At 38.0% G+C, this 18,948-nt stretch overlaps 1 non-coding gene across 1 annotated transcript; it reads right to left on the bottom strand.

Moving 5' to 3' along the window:
• Positions 1-18,097: 18,097 nt before the first annotated feature.
• Positions 18,098-18,204, bottom strand: LOC111557964. The gene has a single exon (XR_002738362.1). It is a non-coding gene; the product is annotated as a U6 spliceosomal RNA (small nuclear RNA).
• Between the last annotated feature and the right edge of the window lie 744 nt (positions 18,205-18,948).

Genomic DNA, 18,948 nt, shown 5'->3' with positions numbered 1-18,948 from the left:
GATTAAGATAAAAAATATTCAATACATAAGCATAAACAGTAAATAACTAAACTGGATGAATTAATAAGCAAAAACTGGAGGTAGAGCACCAATTTGAGGCTTCCATGGCAAAATATATCCTTTTATCTTGCTCAATGGCATATTCTCTCCTAAGCATATATAAGCCTAATTTATTTTAACTAGTATTTCTAGAATTACTTTAAATCAAGTGATGTTTTGTTAGAAAAGAGTGTGTTTAGTCGAACTGGGTTCTTTAGTTTCTGTCCTTCTCATTGATCCATACCTGTGAGCACTCTTCTAGAATGTTCTATATGTCTGCAGAACCTACTGTTGCTAAATATACTCTAAGGGAGGAAAACAAACAAAAAAAGTGCATGCTCAAATACATTTGGAAATCACTATCTTACTTTCTTATTTTCTTATAGATCCACAATGCACAGCAGCATAGCAATAATGGCAAAGTCCTGCACTAATGTAACATATTTAATTCCGTTTAACTCAGTATTATTCGTAATATATTTGATCATAGAATCCCTCACTCTTTCCTTTTTTAATTGTAATAATTATGAATATCCCAGCCAGTGTTCCACAGAAACAATTTCAGAAATACAAGGTTAACAAACTAATCACATGATATTCATTATTATGATATATTCATAATTATCATTAAGCAAAGGGACACATGGCAGCTGTAAGTGTTGTTGGATCTATGATACCACTTAAACAGAAAAAAAATGTTTGGAAGAGAAATAGATTGCAAATTTATGTGTGACTCAAGAGCCTTGATGTGACAGTCACCATAAATGTGAGGCTGGTTACTCCCACAAGCACAAAGAGACATTTATCATGCTACCTAAATTGCTCCGGGGAGAAATAAAGGACACTGCCTTTGCAAATTCAGCAGTATCATTCATAGCATCCCTTCCCCTCCCTGAGAATCCCCTTCCTCTAAGAATCAAATACTTTCATGCTCACACATTCAGTAAGCATTCACTAAGTTTCTATTATTTAGATGACATTATTCTAACCATTGGAGATACTGACACAACAGCATTCATTCCCCATTTTCCTGAACCCCACAGTCTAGTAGAAGAGAGACAAGGCTGCCAAAGCTTTCAATATAATGTGATAAATGCTGTGTAGGGGCAACTATAAGCTGGGAGGATTATCAATGAAGGGCATCTAATTCATCCTGTTTAAGTCAGGACAAATTTCCAATTGGTGCTTGTTCAGTGTCAAATGACAAGTTACATGCAGCAAACAGATGAGAGAAATTAGAAGTTTCCAGGCATAGTCTAATACATAAAAAATAATGAAAAAGCACAGTGCATTTAGCAAAAAGCTTAGTATGACTGACCAAGATAAGGAATGTTTGTGTGAGTGTGCATATGGGTTATATGGGATTGAGCAAGGTGGCTACAGAATTGTGCATGGATCAGATTATTCAACATCTACATGACATTAAGAAACTGGGAGTTCTTATTGAAGACCTCAGGGGCACCTTGGTGGCTCAGTCAATTAAGCATCTGACTCTTGATTTCAGCTCAGGTCATGATTAGCATGGTCAGGATTGAGCCCCGCATTGGGCTAATGCTGGGTGCAGAGCCTGCTTAAGATTCTCTCTCTCCCTCTCCACCTTCCCCCATAGAAAAAAAAAGACTTCAGGAAACCACAAAAGGTTTTAAGCAGTAGAGATCTATGGTAGCAACATAGAGAAGAGATGAATGAAATGAAAGACTGGAGATCATTACAGAAATCTTGGTAAGAAGAAATGAAGAACCCAATGGATGTAGTGATACAAACATACACACACACACACACACACACACACACACACACAGAAGTAGACATAGGAAATTAAAATGCCTAACTTTTCAGCTTCTTCTGATAGACCATCTATGAAAAAGCATAATGCATTCCACCTAGTGTACCTGGATTTTAAAGATGAATATTGGGGTATAATGTTTTAATAAAAATAGTGGTGGAAATCTTAAACTGGCACATAGGCATAATGCTATATTTAGACATAAAAAAAGTATCTAATTGTTGTATCAAGCACCTTCCATAGATAAATATTCATTCTACTTTCTGAGAGGTGACCCAAATTTGTGTTTGTGTGTATATGTGTGCTTAAATAGCAGGTAGTTAGGCATCAGGTAAATTTTGTTACGTGGCTAGATTAAAAGTATACGTCTAATGTTAGTTCCATTTCACAACTGCCATAGCTCTCTTTATTCTTGAAAGGTATAGTCATTGACAACAATAACAATATGCTACAAAACCATCATTTATTGGGTTTTTATTGCATAGCAGTCACTATTATAAATCATGCTTGCTTGCTTTGGTAGCTGCTACTAAGTATGAAGTGATAAATTTGGAGGGGGTAGGAATAATATAGCCCTGTTTTTTAAGGAAATACTCAGACCATGATTTTCTGGCCAAAAAAGAATTCTCTGACTCCCTACATTTTTCTCATGCATAGAAAGGAGAAAAGTCTGTTGCACAGATAATAGAAAAGTCTGTTGTAACTACATTTTTTTGGAATATTTGCATATTTTCTTCTGTAAAACAGTATTGTCATGCACGTTTTCCTGTTTGGTATCTACGATTAACAGTTTTTAGGCTCCATCTCATCTGTTGATACTGGATATTGGTGAAAGAACCATGATGATCTAAGTAAAATCCTTGAGGTCACGATATTAGTGCCACCTAAATCTCTCAGGTGGTTTTCAGAGAGATAGATGTATTGATATTGTATACCACACGGGGATAGAGAGCTGTTACGAAGATAAAATCCAAGTGAAATGCCAAAGGGCAAATGTCTTCAAATTGTGAGGAAAGGTTTTATTCAGTCTCATTTTCCTACTTCTAATACTGTTGTCACTGCCTCTTATGAGCTGTGATTATTATACTGACATAAAGAAAGTTTGAGTCTGGAAACTGTCCTAGTACAGGGAAAGGTCCATAAGCCTGTAACTTTGTACAAATTTACTTTGTCAAGCTGACCTTGAAACTACTGATTACTCCTATTCTTTTAAAAATTATTTAATGTTTGTTTGTTTTCGAGAGAGAGACAGACAAAGTGTAAGCAGAGGAAGGGCAGAGAGAAAGGGAGACAGAACTCAAAGCGGGCTCTGGGCTCCAGGTTCCTTGCTGTCAGCACAGAGCCCAACGTGAGGCTTGAACTAACAAACTGTGAGATTATGACCTGAGCCGAAGTCTGACACTTAACCGACTGAGCCACCCAGGTGCCCCAGATTACTTAGTCTTAAGTATTTATGTTGTTAACTCTTCTAAAACCAGGGGCCTTAACTATCAAAAGAGAAGTGAGTCTCAGTCACAACATAAAATACAAAGTTTGACATTATGGTTCTCTTTTTCCTCATCAATTATACCATAAATAGGTTATAGATGACCATTTCAAGAGGGAATTCTGGTAAAAATGGTCTGGACAAAGACCATTTAGAAGAGCTTGCTTATCACAATTAATGTTTAAAGGGAATTCAGGACATTTCATCATACCAGCATATTTTAGAGATGGAAGGAAGCAGTGCCTCCAAAAGCCTATAATCTATTATTTAGAAATGTTTCTGAAATTTCTGTGAAGATAAAGCCACAGGGAAGGGGGAAATATACTAAAAACTCCATGCATATAGTCACAGACACATTGTTGTTATTCTTTAAGTATATTCTTGTGATGTTTTTCTACTAATATTTCTAAACCCAGTAAAAGAATTAAACAGACCAAATCATGACCAACACTTGGACGGATCATTTTAAAGACATATGTATGTATTTTTTTAAAGAGACTATGATAATGATTTCACATGCATGATGACATATACTTCAAGCAATTTATTCTGCTTACTTTTACTTAGTCTACAAATGAATTTTAGGTATGTAGTAGAATCCTATTATAATATAGTTTCTTAAAGGAATTTGGCTATAGTTATGTGGTGTGGGTAGAAATCAGCTGGAGAGTTTATTAATAATACAGATTTCCAGTTTCATTCCCAGAGATTCTGATTCACCAGGTCTGGGCTGAATCTTAGGAACATATATTTTTAGCAAGCTCTTCACATGGTTCTGACACAAGTGTTTCTTGATACACACTTTGAAAAACATGATCTAAGGAGATAAATTACTTCCTCTTTCTGAATCTTCTAATCTCTAGCAGACCAACATTAATAAGATTTTTGGAAGTTGGGTGGTGATAAGAAAGTTGTTCACCCGAAGCTTTATGTGATTGTGACATTCCGAGAGGCAAGAGACAAAAGGAGTCAAGATCAGAAAGACTAGATCAGAATTCTGCTAAAGCAGTGACTTAAAGATAAAATGATAGAGAAGTGTCTCAGTACGTTGAATGGTCTAGGAGTTGGAAAGCAGATGAAACTGGGAAATTCAGGAAATCAAGTCACAAATACGGTGCACGTGGAAGAATATTTGTTTTTATGCATTTAGAATGTAAACAGTTCCTTAAATGCCTTCAAAGGAAATACAACAGGCACAAGAGAAAAGTATGTTGTAAATTGATTATTTTCTATCAGTGGTGCTGGTGCTTAACCTCCCCCTGGTGGTAAACGGTGGCAGGAAAGGATGGTGCTCTCTGAATGGTAATAGAACATTAATGACTGTGCAGGAAAGGAAATGCTGAATGAATGCATAGACAGAACAGTTAGGCACTTAGTACTTCCATGATATCTGAAATAGGTGGACGTTTAAAATAGTATCGAATAGTTTCTTAAGGGAAGGATTCTAGTAAAATTCTAATAAGCAAGAGACAACTGTTTTCATCTATAGTTAACATTTAGCAGTTGTAACATGGCTTTGGTGAACAGAGAACAAGTATATTTCTATCTTGTTTTGCCTACATTAAAATTTTAAAGTATACCTTCAAACATTTTGTAATACTTATGGATTTATTTCCCTGAACTCGGTAAGTGCCTCCAAGCTGGAGTTGGAAGACATGCCTTTCTGGACATTTTTATTTTGCAACGTATTTCTAATGTACAGTTATGCACCCTGTTTGAGAGTTGATAAATGTCTCTCAATACACATGACACTGCATACTTTTTTAAGATTCTCAATATTTTTTTTATTTTAAAATTATATTTTTACTTATAAATTTTACTTATATTTTACTTACATTTTACTTAATTTTTAATTTTACTTAAAAATTTTAAGTTGGGGCGCCTGGGTGGCGCAGTCGGTTAAGTGTCCGACGTCAGCCAGGTCACGATCTCGCGGTCCGTGAGTTCGAGCCCCGCGTCGGGCTCTGGGCTGATGGCTCAGAGCCTGGAGCCTGTTTCCGATTCTGTGTCTCCCTCTCTCTCTGCCCCTCCCCCGTTCATGCTCTGTCTCTCTCTGTCCCAAAAATAAATAAAAAACGTTGAAAAAAAATTTTTTAAGTCAATTTAAGTAAAATTTTAATTTTACTTAAATTTTACTATATTTTACTTATAAAATATTTTTATATTTTAAATGTTATACATTTTTATTTAAACATATTTACAACATGCTTATAATGTGCTAGGCATTTTTCTAAGGTGTTACAAATGCTAACACATTTCATTCTTGTGAATTCCCTCTGGGTGAGTACTTCTATTTTCCCTTGTTTTATAGGTGAGAAACTCAGGCACAGTGAGGTTACCTAATTTGTTTAAGATCACAGATGTAATTCTGTAAAACTTGGTTGAGTCCCAAGTACAGTGGTTCCAGGGTCCATGCTTTCAACTACATTACTATCCTGCCTCTAGACCCTTGACAATATGGTAGTTCTCAGTATTAGCAAGCATTCACTAAATATTAAGGTGGAAACTAACACATAAGATCTGTTCTTGACAACAGAATGTTTGTTACTAGTCTTGGAGGAAGATTTTACTTCTCTCTTAAAGGTAGGCATGACCATATTAATTGCTCTGATCCATAAAATGTGGACAGAAGTGGGAACTGTCACTTCTGAGCATAAATATTTAAGAGCTTGAATTCAATTCTATACTCTCCCTTTATTTTCCATGGTGATCTAGAAAGAATGTGTGGGTCAAAAATACCATAAGATCAAAGTCAGTCTGAGTCCCGAGCCACCACGTAGAGTACAATTGCCCTGGAAAGCTGCCCAGTAGGATTTATGTCAGCAAGAAATAAACATTTAGTATACTATGCCACTGAGATTGTGGAGTTCTTTCTTCTTGTGGAATGAGATAGCCCAGTAATTCTCAACCAGGAGTGATTTTGATGCCCAAAGAATATTTGACAATGTCTAGAGATAGTCTTGATTGCCACAACTGGGGAAAGCATTAATATTGGCATGTATTGCGTAAAGGCCAGAGATGCTGCCTGACATCCTATATTGAACAGTATAGACCCCACCACAAAGAAATATCCATTCCAAAAATAGTGCTTGAGATTGAGAAACCTGATCTAGCCTCTTCTAGCACACATTATTGCCTCAAAGTAAGCATGAGAATGTGTGAAGCAACAGTAAAGATCCCTTGTGATGACTGCTCACATCACAATGAAACTATACTTTAGGCTACACATACCATAGTCCCTTCCACTAACAGTAACCAAGTGCAGCTCACCCATGTAACTTCCCCAAATCTTATTTCATAGACAACCGTTCTTCATCATTACTTCCTCATTTTACTCCCTGCCTATTTGCTTTCCATCAAAATCCTCTGAGTTTGTTTTTAAAAACAGTCTGGCTCCTATGAAACCTTACACAAATACAAATCACCAGTCACCAACTTAGCATACTAAGTAAAATTAGCAGCCACAAGAAATACATTTTACTCCTGTGACTGATTCTTGTCAATTATAATTAGGAAGATAAATTGTCTGTACTTGGGAAAAGATTTTTTTTACAAAAGGGAAACCTATGCGGTGCTCTCTGGCACTGGGGATTTTTCTTATTTCCACTGTTTCTGAAGAGGCCGCCTAACACCTGCATTGTAGAAGCCAATGGCTCCTTGAAAAATGGAAAGAATCTAGGCACTCTCTTTGGGACCAACCCAAAGGAAATGTTCTTGACTTAGCATCTGTTGAATTACACCCAGAAGACTGCTATAAAACTCTGCTTCTACAGCATAGAAAACCTATAGCTCCAGGATTTTCAGGTATCAAGAAGAGGTCTTGGCAAACTTTTTCTGCTAAGGACCAGGTAGTAAATATTTTAGATTTGGTAGGCTGTACAGTTTTTGCTGGAACTACTCAACTCTGCTGTTTAAGTGCAAAAGTGGCCAAAGAAAATTGATAAACTAATGGTGGTAGATATGGTCCAACACAACTTTATTTACAAAATGAGGTGGTAGGTTAGATTTGGCCTGTGAGAGGTAGTTTGCTGACTCTTCCTTTAGAGGACACTATCATCATAGAGGTGACCTTCAGTCTAAACTTCTTGACAACTACCAAGTCTAAGCAGAAGATGTGAAAAGAAAGGAACAAATATTCACCTGATTTCTATTATGTATCAGGAACTGTGCCAGGAATGTTACTACATTGCACAGGACATCGTGCAGTGCACAGGAAAACCTTGTATAGCAGAGAACTATCTGGACAAAATGTCAGTATGGCTGATGATGAAATTCTACCCCTTGCTACAGAACGTTGTCCAAAATTGAGCAGTAACAGTGTCAACTGAAAGTATGTTAGATATGGAGAATCTACAACTCTCCACCAACCCTCCAGAATTTGCATTTGAATAAGGCCCTCAGTGATGTCTGTGCACAATGCAGTTTGGTACGCACTGGTCTAGCCTGGCATAAGTCGCATTCTTAGGAAAATGAGCATCAGAAAGGTCAAAAACTTGCTCAAGTTCACCTAACTGGCAAAGGTTTGAGACAGGAACTTGAAGCCATCTTTCTGATGTCAGAGAATGCATTCTATATGTTGTGCCAAATTACCTCCATGACCGATATCTAAAAAACAAAACAAAATAAAACACTATCTTCGAATCACTGAAATTTCCACTAGAATTTAGATCGTATGTACTTGACATTTCACATATAATTTTACATGCATATTTAATGATTTTACATACATTAATAAGCACTTATAGGTGCCATTACCTTTTCCAATAAAGAGACATGACAAGTCTTGCTTTCATGGGGAAAATCTCCCTAACCCTTCAAGAACCATTCATGATCATTTGTTTAACAACTGAATATAGAACCCCAAGTGCTATATGTCAACCAGAAATAGAAAGATCAAAGCTCGTATTTTAACTTTGTGGCATTGACCAAATTACTTGACTGAGTTGGGACTACCCACCATGCAGTGTTGTTGTAACAACACAATTAGAAAATGGTGATTAGACATCACTTTCTGAATGTCTCGTGTGGGCTGAATTGTCCTCTCATGAAGGAAAATCATGATTTGAAAGACTCACTCAGAGTAGTATAACAACTTCTCCCAGAAAGAATTTTATTTTAAAAGGTAACACTCTATCTACCTGACTCCTCCCTGAACCTGTCCCATCCAGTGGAAAATACAATGGTAATGCTTATATCTAATGAACAATTTTGTCATACAAGGACGATCTGTTTAAAGTCACCATCTAACAACAGGACTTGGAGTGCTGGGACATAGTTGACAACGTCACAAGTTATGGTGTAGAAATCAGCTTTTATTGGGGAACATTATAAAGCCAGCATTAACAAAAAGAAAAGGGAAATATTCCTCCTATCCCTATATAGCTGGGGAGAGAAATTCTAGGACAAGAGTATCCTATCGGTCACGCTGAGAGTAAATCATCCCAGGAAGAGGAGAGCCTCTTCTTTTATATTGCTTTCTCTTCTCTGGAACAAATGTGAAGGCAAATTTGCCAGTGAAGAAAAACACTGACCACGTAGGTCTTGGCAGTCTGTGTTTAGATGCCAGCTTTTTGTAAGAACTGTATGGTAAAGCCAGACTCCCCAATTTGGGAGACTTTTGGGCCTGAAGAATATGGAAGATCCTTCAGTCCACGCATGTTATTGGTCCTGTGAGGGGTTCAGTTCAGGGACGGCCCCCTTCAGCCAGATGGGCAGGGGCATTCAGGTCCTTGGTACCTCGTTGTCCAGGATCCCCATGTGAGCTACCAGAGGCAATTTAGAGAATTCTGTTTGTTGTATCACAGACATAATTTCAAGCACCAGACAGGTAACATCTGAATGAATATTGTCAGACAAGCTAACTTCCAAAATCTTTCACCACCACCCAACAGACAAGTATTTGCTTCACTGCCACACACTGTTCTTTAGGGTGTTTATGAATAAGCAGTCATAATCTGCACAAGGCTCACTTACGAACCTACTCCATTGTTACCATGCACTTCCTTTGCAAAATAAAATGGAGTAGTGTTTGTTCGCTTATTCATTCACTTATAAGTCAAGTATCTTCCCAAGTATTTTCAATGCCAGGCATAGTGGTATGCACTAGGGATACAATGATAGACAAAACAACATCTCTGACTACAAAATAAGAAATTTAGTATGCATAACTTGTAAATTTCTCAAGGGGTCAAAATGAACATGAATTAAGGTATTGTTTAGAAATTAATATACCATTGGGGTGCCTGGGGGGCTCAGTCAGTTAAGCATCTGACTTTAGCTCAGGTCATGATCTCACAGTTTGTGAGTTCGAGCTCCACGTCAGGCTCTCTTGCTTCAGATCCTCTGCCTCTCTTTCTCTCTGCCCCTCCCCTTCTCATGCGCTCCCCCCCCCCCACCTCTCTCTCTCTCTCAACAGTAAATAAATGTTAAAAAAAATCAATACACCATAAACCCCATCAAAGAACATAGGCATAAGTATATATTAAGATTTTATTGCATATTTAGCTCTTTAAGTTTTGGGTGCATACAGTGGCCTTAAAAATAGGTAGAATAGGAGATACTTCATATTAGCTCTCTTTCCATTCACCTCTTCCAGGAATATATAATATATATTATCTATATATTAAATCAATCATGAATATGTTGACCGCTGAACATGCTGTCAGGAATACCATCCTTTTAGTTAGTTTTCAGTGTAGGATTACAAAGGATTCTACTAATACATATGAGTTTCTGGAAGAATAAATTCTACTACTTTGTGAGTGTCAACCATTAATTCACTTTTTCAGCAAAGTACTACCAGTTGACTAGGTCTTTTTAGAGACCTATTTGAGAAGTCCCTCAATGGTACTTTGAAGTTACCACTCAGAGCAGCGTGGTGGCTGAGTGAGGCCATGTATTTGATCTGGGAAAAGAAAATAAACCTACCATGCTATTGAAACTGTGACCCAGGGGCGCCTGGGTGGCGCAGTCGGTTAAGCGGCCGACTTCAGCTCAAGTCACAATCTCGCAGCCCGTGAGTTCGAGCCCCGCGTCAGGCTCTGGGCTGATGGCTCAGAGCCTGGAGCCTGTTTCCGATTCTGTGTCTCCCTCTCTCTCTGCCCCTCCCCCGTTCATGCTCTGTCTCTCTCTGTCCCAAAAATAAATAAACGTAAAAAAAAAATTAAAAAAAAAAAAAGAAACTGTGACCCATATAGTGCTGTTTAAGTTGAAAAAAAAAAGATTAAAACCTAAGTTTGAAAAATAATTTTTAAAATGTTTAAAACAATGGTTTTTTAAAAAATAATTTTTAAGGTTATTTATTTATTTTTGAGAGAGAGAGAGGAAGAGAGAAAATTCTAAGCATGCTCTACACTGTCAGCATAGAGCCCCACATGGGGCTTGATCTCACAAACCATGAAATCATGACCTGAGCCAAAATCAAGAGGCAGGCACTTAACTGACTGAGCCACTCAGGTGCCCACTAAAAATGTTTCTTAAGCACAGTGAAGGGCACGTGAAATCCTCATTTAAAAATCATATTCTTTTGGGGTGACTGGGTGGCTCAGTTAAGCATCCAACTTTGGCTCAGGTCATGATCTTACTGTTTATGGGTTTGAGGCCCACATTCGGTTCTGTGCTGACAGCTCAGAGCCTGGAGCCCGCTTCGGATTCTGTGTCTCCCTCTCTCTCTGCCCCTCCCCTACTTGTGCACTCTCTCTTTCTCTCAAAAATAAATAAACATTAAAAAAATTGTTTAAATCATCTTCTTTTTTGTATTTACTTCCTTCATTTGTGCAGCTTCCTGGTGCCTCTTCATGGTTTCCCCTCCCACCCCTGCCCCAAACTAACTAGACCTAGCCTTATCTTTCTATTGCTTCCTCTTTTTTCCTGCTACTTTATGATAATTTTATTTTGTTTCCTTAGTTTTTTAATGTTTTGTTCCCCTCGCCTTAAAAATTAAAGACATAGTGTGGTGATGATAGAGAGCTTCTGAATGGAAATAGAAGGATGGGAGTATGAAAAACAAAGGAAACAAAACCGAACCTAGTCTGGAGGTCAAAGAGGAAGAGACATTGGGGGCAATCATATGAATTTTAATGTTCCATAATAAAATGTGCATTTTTTAAGATCCTTGGAAATATTCTCATTTGAACAAAGATTTTGGAATAGCATGGGACAAATGTTTGGTAGCATTTAGAAATTACAAGTCTGGTTTAGTCACTAATAACATTATGCAACTCTCTTTTCCCAGTTCACTGCCAATTAACTTAAATGTTTCCCAGTTCAGGGGCTCCTGGGTGGCTCAGTCATTTAGGTGTCCAACTTCGGCTCAGGTCTTGATCCCGCAGTTAATGGGTTCAAGCCCCACATCAGGCTCTGTGCTGACAGCTCAGAGCCTGGAGCTTGCTTTGGATTCTGTGTGTGTCTCTCTCTGCCCCTCCCTTCCCCGCTCAAGGATAAATAAACATTAAAAAATTAACAAAAATGTCTCCCAGCTCGGGGCGCCTGGGTGGCGCAGTCGGTTAAGCGTCAGACTTCAGCCAGGTCACGATCTCGCGGTCCGTGAGTTCGAGCCCAGCGTCAGGCTCTGGGCTGATGGCTCAGAGCCTGGAGCCTGTTTCCGATTCTGTGTCTCCCTCTCTCTCTGCCCCTCCCCCATTCATGCTCTGTCTCTCTCTGTCCCAAAAAATAAATAAAAAAAAACGTTGAAAAAAAAAATTAAAAAAAAAATTAAAAAAATGTCTCCCAGCTCAAATTAAATGATTTTTACTCTCTTTTGCTATCATAAGGCTTTGTACTATCCAAGCTGCAAGATACTTAGCCAATTCAAATGGCTAGACTTAATCACTCCTATGAGGAGAAAATAGCACTAGAAAATACAGCAAGGAATAGGTTTGTCCTGATAGACTTTAAAAAAAATAGCCAAATTATGGAAAGAGCCTAAATGTCCATCAACTGATGAATGGGTAAAGAAATTGTGGTTTATATATACAATAGAATACTACTTGGCAACGAGAAAGAATGAAATATGGTCTTTTGTAGCAATGTGGATGGAACTGGAGAGTGTTATGCTAAGTGAAATAAGTCATACAGAGAAAGACAGATACCATATGTTTTCACTCTTTTGTGGATCCTGAGAAACTTAACAGAAGACCATGGGGGAGGGGAAGGGGGAAAAACCGTTAGGGAGGGAGCCAAACCAAAAGAGACTCTTGAAAAATGAGAATAAACTGAGGGTTGATGGGAGGTGGGAGGGAGGGGAAAGTGGGTGACGGGCACTGAGGAGGGCACCTGTTGGGATGAGTACTGGGTACGATAAATGTCATATTAAAAAAAACTTTTTAATGTTTACTTATGTTTGAGAGAGACAGACAGACAGACACAGCGTGAGCTGGGGAGGGGCAGAGAGAGAGGGAGACACAGAATCTAAAGTAGGCTCCAGGCTCTGAGCTGTCAGCACAGAGCCCAGCGCAGAACTTGTGAACTGTGAGATCATGACCTGAGCTGAAGTCAGATGCCTAACCGACTGAGCTACCCAGGTGCTCCAGTCCTGAAAGACTTTTAACTCCACTGTCAGGTGCAGAGGTGGTCTGACCACCCATAGAGGCTGGACCCAGTTGGCCTCAGATGGTCATTGTTCCTGAAACCTCGCAAACTGGCTGCCTACTATGATTTCTCTCCACTGGATAAAAGCATTTCAGTGGCTTAGGACTTCTGTGAATTTACTGACCAGGCAGTAATTTATCACTGGGTAATGTTTATCTTTAGCTATAATATCTTCATGAAACCTTAGTACATAGCTTTTAGTACATACACACACACACACACAAACACACACTTCCTGTGACTTACTCTCACACTCGATCAGGAGTGACTCCTTTTCCTGCCTATGCCTCCTGATATGTGGACTTGATAAATACCCTCCCTCTTCCAATCCAGAGTCTATGCTACCTTCTTGTGTCATGGTATATAACGCTTCTTGCTCAGGAAAACTACCATACTTCCAGTGTATGAAATAGCCTAGATACATACCTGTCACTCCTAAATGCTCAATATTAATCCATCTGAGAGTTCTTGAGGACTATCTCAATTCCTAGGACAACAGTAGGTACTCAAGAAATATTGGCTGAACCGAGCAGAACTGAATTACAAAGAAGATGGCAGTCCGTGGAAATGCTTCAAAACTTGTTAGCTAATGAGAAAGAGACACCATTTTCTAGCATTCTTCCCCCAACAGTTGGTAGCCTTTGTGGAGTAGTAGGCACAAATGCTAAAAACTATAATCAAAGTGGTAAGTACCCTAATATGGATTTAAATCTATAAACAAACAATGTTGACTGAGCACAGTAGGGAATGATTTATATTGGGAAGTAGACTAGACAAGAAGGTTTTGTAAAGAAGAGGACACTGGCAGTGGGTCTTGAAGTTGAAGCTGTCTTTTGTTACGTGAAAAGGGCTGGTGGTGGAAGTGTGGTGCATGAAAAAGCATGTGTGGAGAGCAGAAGCAGTCTGAACAGGCATGATCACATTAATACATATACCGTCAGGAAATAGCAAACGCAAAGTGCTGTTGTCACACACTGAACACACTTGACAGTAAATCAGAGCAGGAGCTTGGTAATTTGTTGTTGTTGTTGTTGTTTTTAAGTTTTATTTATTTATTTTGAGTGAGACAGAGACAGTGCAAGTGGGGGGAGGGACAGAGAGTGAGGGAGAAAGAGAATCCCAAGCAGACTCCGCATCGCCAGCACAGAGCCCGATGCGGGGATTGAACTCACAAAAGTGAGATCATGACCTGAGCCCAAGCTGAGAGCTGAATGCTTAACCGACTGAGCCACCCAGGCGGCCCATGGAGCTTAGCAATTGTTGAATGAATCTGTGTTAAAGGCCGCTTTTGCCTCTTCCGCACCTCCTCCCCATTCCTGGCTGTAAGCTCTCAACAGTAAATGAGGGACCAGTGAAGTTTTCTATATACCCAGCTTTTAAAAACCTGGCTTGAGTTGAATCCTGGTAAAACCAGCAAAGGTACAACAGATCACAAAGTCTTCTCTTAAAGAACACCGGTTTTGAAGCATGTGATTGAATTGGAAGATAACAAATGGTCGAAAACCCGAGCACGGGAATAACTGGAGTTTCTCCAAAAAGAAAGGGATTCAGTCACATAACAAGCAAGAAAGAGATTCTAAAATAAGATTTGGAGGGGAAAGTTTTATTTAATATATATACATTGACTCAAAGAAAAATGTAATTATATTTTTTTCAGGCTAGATGTTTAAGCTGCACTATTTAAATGCAGTTAATAATATGAGAACATTCATTTTATTTTTTAGCTTCTTAGCCAATGGACTTTAAGAGATACAGCATATTGATGCTTCGAGTCAAGAGACTCTAAATGTCTTGTTCAAATGTTTTATTATATGTTGTTCCTGTGTGCATTTTATTGAGATAATTAAGTATTCAGTAAGAAGAGAGTATAGTTATTTTAGACTCTTTAACATCAAAAATTATACATTAGAATGAGCAGATTATACAGCTGATATTATCTACTTAGCTTTCCTAATTTTGATGCCTTTGAAGGCCCAGAATACATGCAGAAGTAGAGTTCATCTCTTTTTAGTCAGTTTACATTATTCCACTCAGTGTCCTTGGAAAATAAAGTGCCCTTTTTATGTGGATTTAAATGTGCACTCGGAATAGAAAATTGCATGTGTATTCTGTGGAAACAAATAGCATTTTGCAGTTAAATACATTTCTTTGTTACTATGCTCCCCACATAGGTACAAACACTCATTTTGTTTTAAAAATGTCCCTCCATAAATGGCATTTTTTTTTACCTGTAGTGTAGTCACAGGCAAGAAACAGAGTGAAAAGCTTTCTACACAAAATGTTCTTTATTCAAAGGCAATAAGGTATATATGTAGTTATTTTTGCCAAACTGTTTTACGAGACTTCTGTTTTTATCCTGGCTCCATGAACCTCACAGAAATACATTGCTTGGTGCAGAGAAAATTCCGATTTCATGCTTGGAAGAATTTTATCAAATATTTATGAACACAAAATAGTTGTTCCTGCTATACATGCGCATATCATTAATACACATACACAGGCACACACACACACACACGCACACACACACACACTTCCAATCCTTGCGTGCCCTGATCTAGATAAGCAGCCAAAAGCTATTTCACATGAATTATCCAAGAAGACATTTTCCGTACAATAGACATGACCTTGGCACTGGGCTCCTTTCAAACCAGAGATGGACATTTAGTTTATAGGTACAGGCATCACAGAAAATATAAAATAAGGAAAAATGGGTGCAGGGTGCCTGTCAAATATTTTCTCATTAGCCAACTGAATGTAGTCATCTGGCTAATAACTAGGTTAATGAGGGGGCAAAGCTTTCCAGGTTCACGCATGACTGAAATTCATACAAGTTCCATCATTGGTTCGATACGTGGCTCAAAGCACGAGGAAACTGTGATGTTTGGGTGAGAACAAGGCCTCAAAAATATTCGAATATATGTGTGCATGGCTTATGCTATTATGCCTTGCTCATACCTGCCACCTCGGTGGTCCTTAAAATGCAGTCTGGAGACCCTCAGCCTCAGCATCAAGTAGGAATTTGAGAATGCAAGTCCTCATATTCCATTGCAAATCTACTGGATGTGAAGCTCTGGGTATGGAGATATCAGCGCTGTATCAAACACTTCATTTTGATGAGATCATCATTGCATTATAAGCTAACTAATTTGGATGTAAATTAAAAAAAATAAAATAAACACTTCAGGTAATGTTAGAGTACCCTAAATCTCGAGATATTGCTTCAGTCCTTCCCTAGAGGCCACTGAAGATAGTTTTTGTACAAGTCAATCCTTCAGAGGACTTCTTGTGATTACCTCCTTAATAATTACTTGAAACTCAAATCCCTGCTTAGTGTGTGCTTTGGGGGTAATCCAAATTAAGAATGTATTTACATTGCGTCAACACACACACACACGTACTGTACTCCTAATAACAAACTGTCACGACAGAGTTATTGTTTGATTAAAATATATTTTCACATGTTTGCTTTTCTTACTCAAATGTGAGTCCTTTAAAGGCAAAGGATATCAGGTATAATTTATCTTTATATCTCCTGGGCCTAGGAAAGTGCCTGGAAAATAATAGCTGTTCAAAGAATGTTTGTGAAATTAATATATCAATGGATAAAATGGATAGCTTTTTAAATATGTAATTAATATTGATGATTATAAGCATCTCAAAGGTTACAGCCTAATCAACAAATGCTTAGAGTTGCCAGCGAACAGCTGTAGGAACCCCAAGTCAGTCACAACCTGAGAAGAAATATATGATCATAATGCCACTGAAGAATATGTAAACGATTTCTGAGAATTGACAGTGAACTGTGTGTGTATAGGGACTCCTGTCTTCTGAGTTCAAGTTATGTATTGCTGGGTTTGACAGAAATGCTGTTTTGTATTCATACTGGAACATTTGTTGCTGAAAATGTAAGTGTTTGAAGTATTTATAAAGTTATTTTTCACATAGGAACTGAGATTTCAAGGTTAGAACCATTTATCCCCATGGAGAGAAGATATAAATGAAAATATTACCAAAACTCACAGGGTAGATGAAGGTCATGACGGCATTGTGGTGTCAAATAAAGAAAAAAAAAGATAACTCGAAATTATTTTGTGTAAATGGGAATGTCCCCATTGTAAAAAGCTAGTTATTTCTGCAGTACAGCCTGTGTGGCACAAATCTCCATTCACTAGCCACTAGTTTTTATTTTTATAACGCTTTAAATGGGTACAGTAATTTATAGCTGGTGCCCAGAATAACTCTCTTAGAAAGATATGTCTTAAGAAGAAAAGTATTATTATCTATATTTCTTTTCTTGCATTAATTTTCTTTTGGTTATTGCAAACATTAAAGGGGAATATATGGGCAGTATAATTATCATAGTTAATGCTTTCCAGAAATACTGTATATTGAATTTGAAATAGGCTAGGGAACTTATTAGGCGATTGCTAAAACTTGCAGAGCTTCACCACATCTATTTTTTCTAAAGTATATAAAATCAATTGAAACTGAATTCTTTCTAGTGAAACTTGAGATAGTGTAAATTTCATTTATGCCAAAGATAATATCCTAGGCTCTGATCTGGTGTTGTTTTGTGGAGAAAGAACAGACAGAGGCTAGTGAGATTCCTTGTTTGGGGTGGATTATTTATTTATTTATTTATTTATTCATTCATTCATTCATTTGTTTTGAGGGAGAGAGAGACTGTGAGAGGATCAGAGAGAGAGAGAGAGAGAGAGAGAGAGAGAGAGAGAGAATCTCAAGCAGGCTCTGCTGCTATCACATAGCTCAACACGGGGCTCAATCTCACCAACCATGAGATCATACCTGAGCTAAAATCAAGGGTTGAATGCTTAACAGACTGAACCACCCAGGCACAGCTGGGTTGGATTAAATTTAACTCCTCATTTTTTTTCTTCTGTGTCTTCAGTCCTTTGCATCACCCCTCATGCTTTTTTATCCATTTTTCTTGCATACCTGTTAGAATGCATCTCTCTCTGCTGTTTTGAGTATCCTTCTTGATTGTTCCACCTGCAGAGAGGTTTTCATTTTATCATAGATCCTGGAAGTGACCTTGCCCTTGTGATATACTCTTTTATTTTTTTTTAATTTAGTTTAATTTAATTTTAAATTCCAGTATAGTTAACATACAGTGTTGTATTAGTTTCCGGTGTACAATATAGTGATTCAACACTTCCATACATCACCCAACGCTTAAAAATATGGAAAACTTCATGAATTTTTGAGTCATCCTTGTGCCGCGGCCTTGCTAATCTTCTGTGTATCATTCCAAGTTTAGTATATGTGCTGCCCAAATGAGCACTTACTCTTTTGTTTAAAAAGCCAAGCCTGGGTGGCTCAGTCTGTTGAGCGACAAACTCTTGATTTTGGCTCAGGTCATGATCCCAGGAAGGTGGGATGGAGTCCTGCGTTGTGTTCCATATGCTGGACGTGAAGCCTGCTTATGATTCTCTCTCTCTCTCTCTCTCTCTCTCTCTCTCTCTCTCTCTCTCTCCCTCCCTCCCTCCCTCTCCCTTCCCCTATCCCTATCCCTATATTCCTTCTCCACACTCTTGTGCTCTCTCTCTCAAATAAAATATAAATAAATAAAAAATAAAATAAATAATAAAAAGCTATGGGCAAGTGGCAATGAGAACATAGTTTTAGTCTTTTCCCCTTAAAAACAACAACAAAATGGTAATTACATGAGGTAAAGAATGTGTTAACTAAACTTACTGTGGCAAAAATTTCTCCATACATACACATATCAAATTATCACATCAACACCTTAAACTTACTAGTGTTTTACATCAATTATATCTCAAAGCTGAAAAAAAGACAAACAAACAGCTATGGGATTTCAATCTCCCATTTCATTGGTGATTCTTCTAACCAAGATTATGGTATCTTGTTTACATGTATTTTCTCTAATAACCATAGCATGTCATTCATTTTTCATAAATATTAAATAAAAATAAAATCCTCATAACTGAGAGGTAGGAAAGCTGCCTCACACAGGAGTCTACATAAGCTCTTCCTTTCAATAACAGAGTTCTACAGCAAAGAG

Source organism: Felis catus, chromosome E1 (genome assembly GCF_018350175.1).
Source record: "Felis catus isolate Fca126 chromosome E1, F.catus_Fca126_mat1.0, whole genome shotgun sequence".
Taxonomy (NCBI): Eukaryota; Metazoa; Chordata; class Mammalia; order Carnivora; family Felidae; genus Felis; species Felis catus.
Note: the sequence above shows the minus strand (reverse complement) of the source record. Positions and strands in the feature narration are given on the sequence as shown.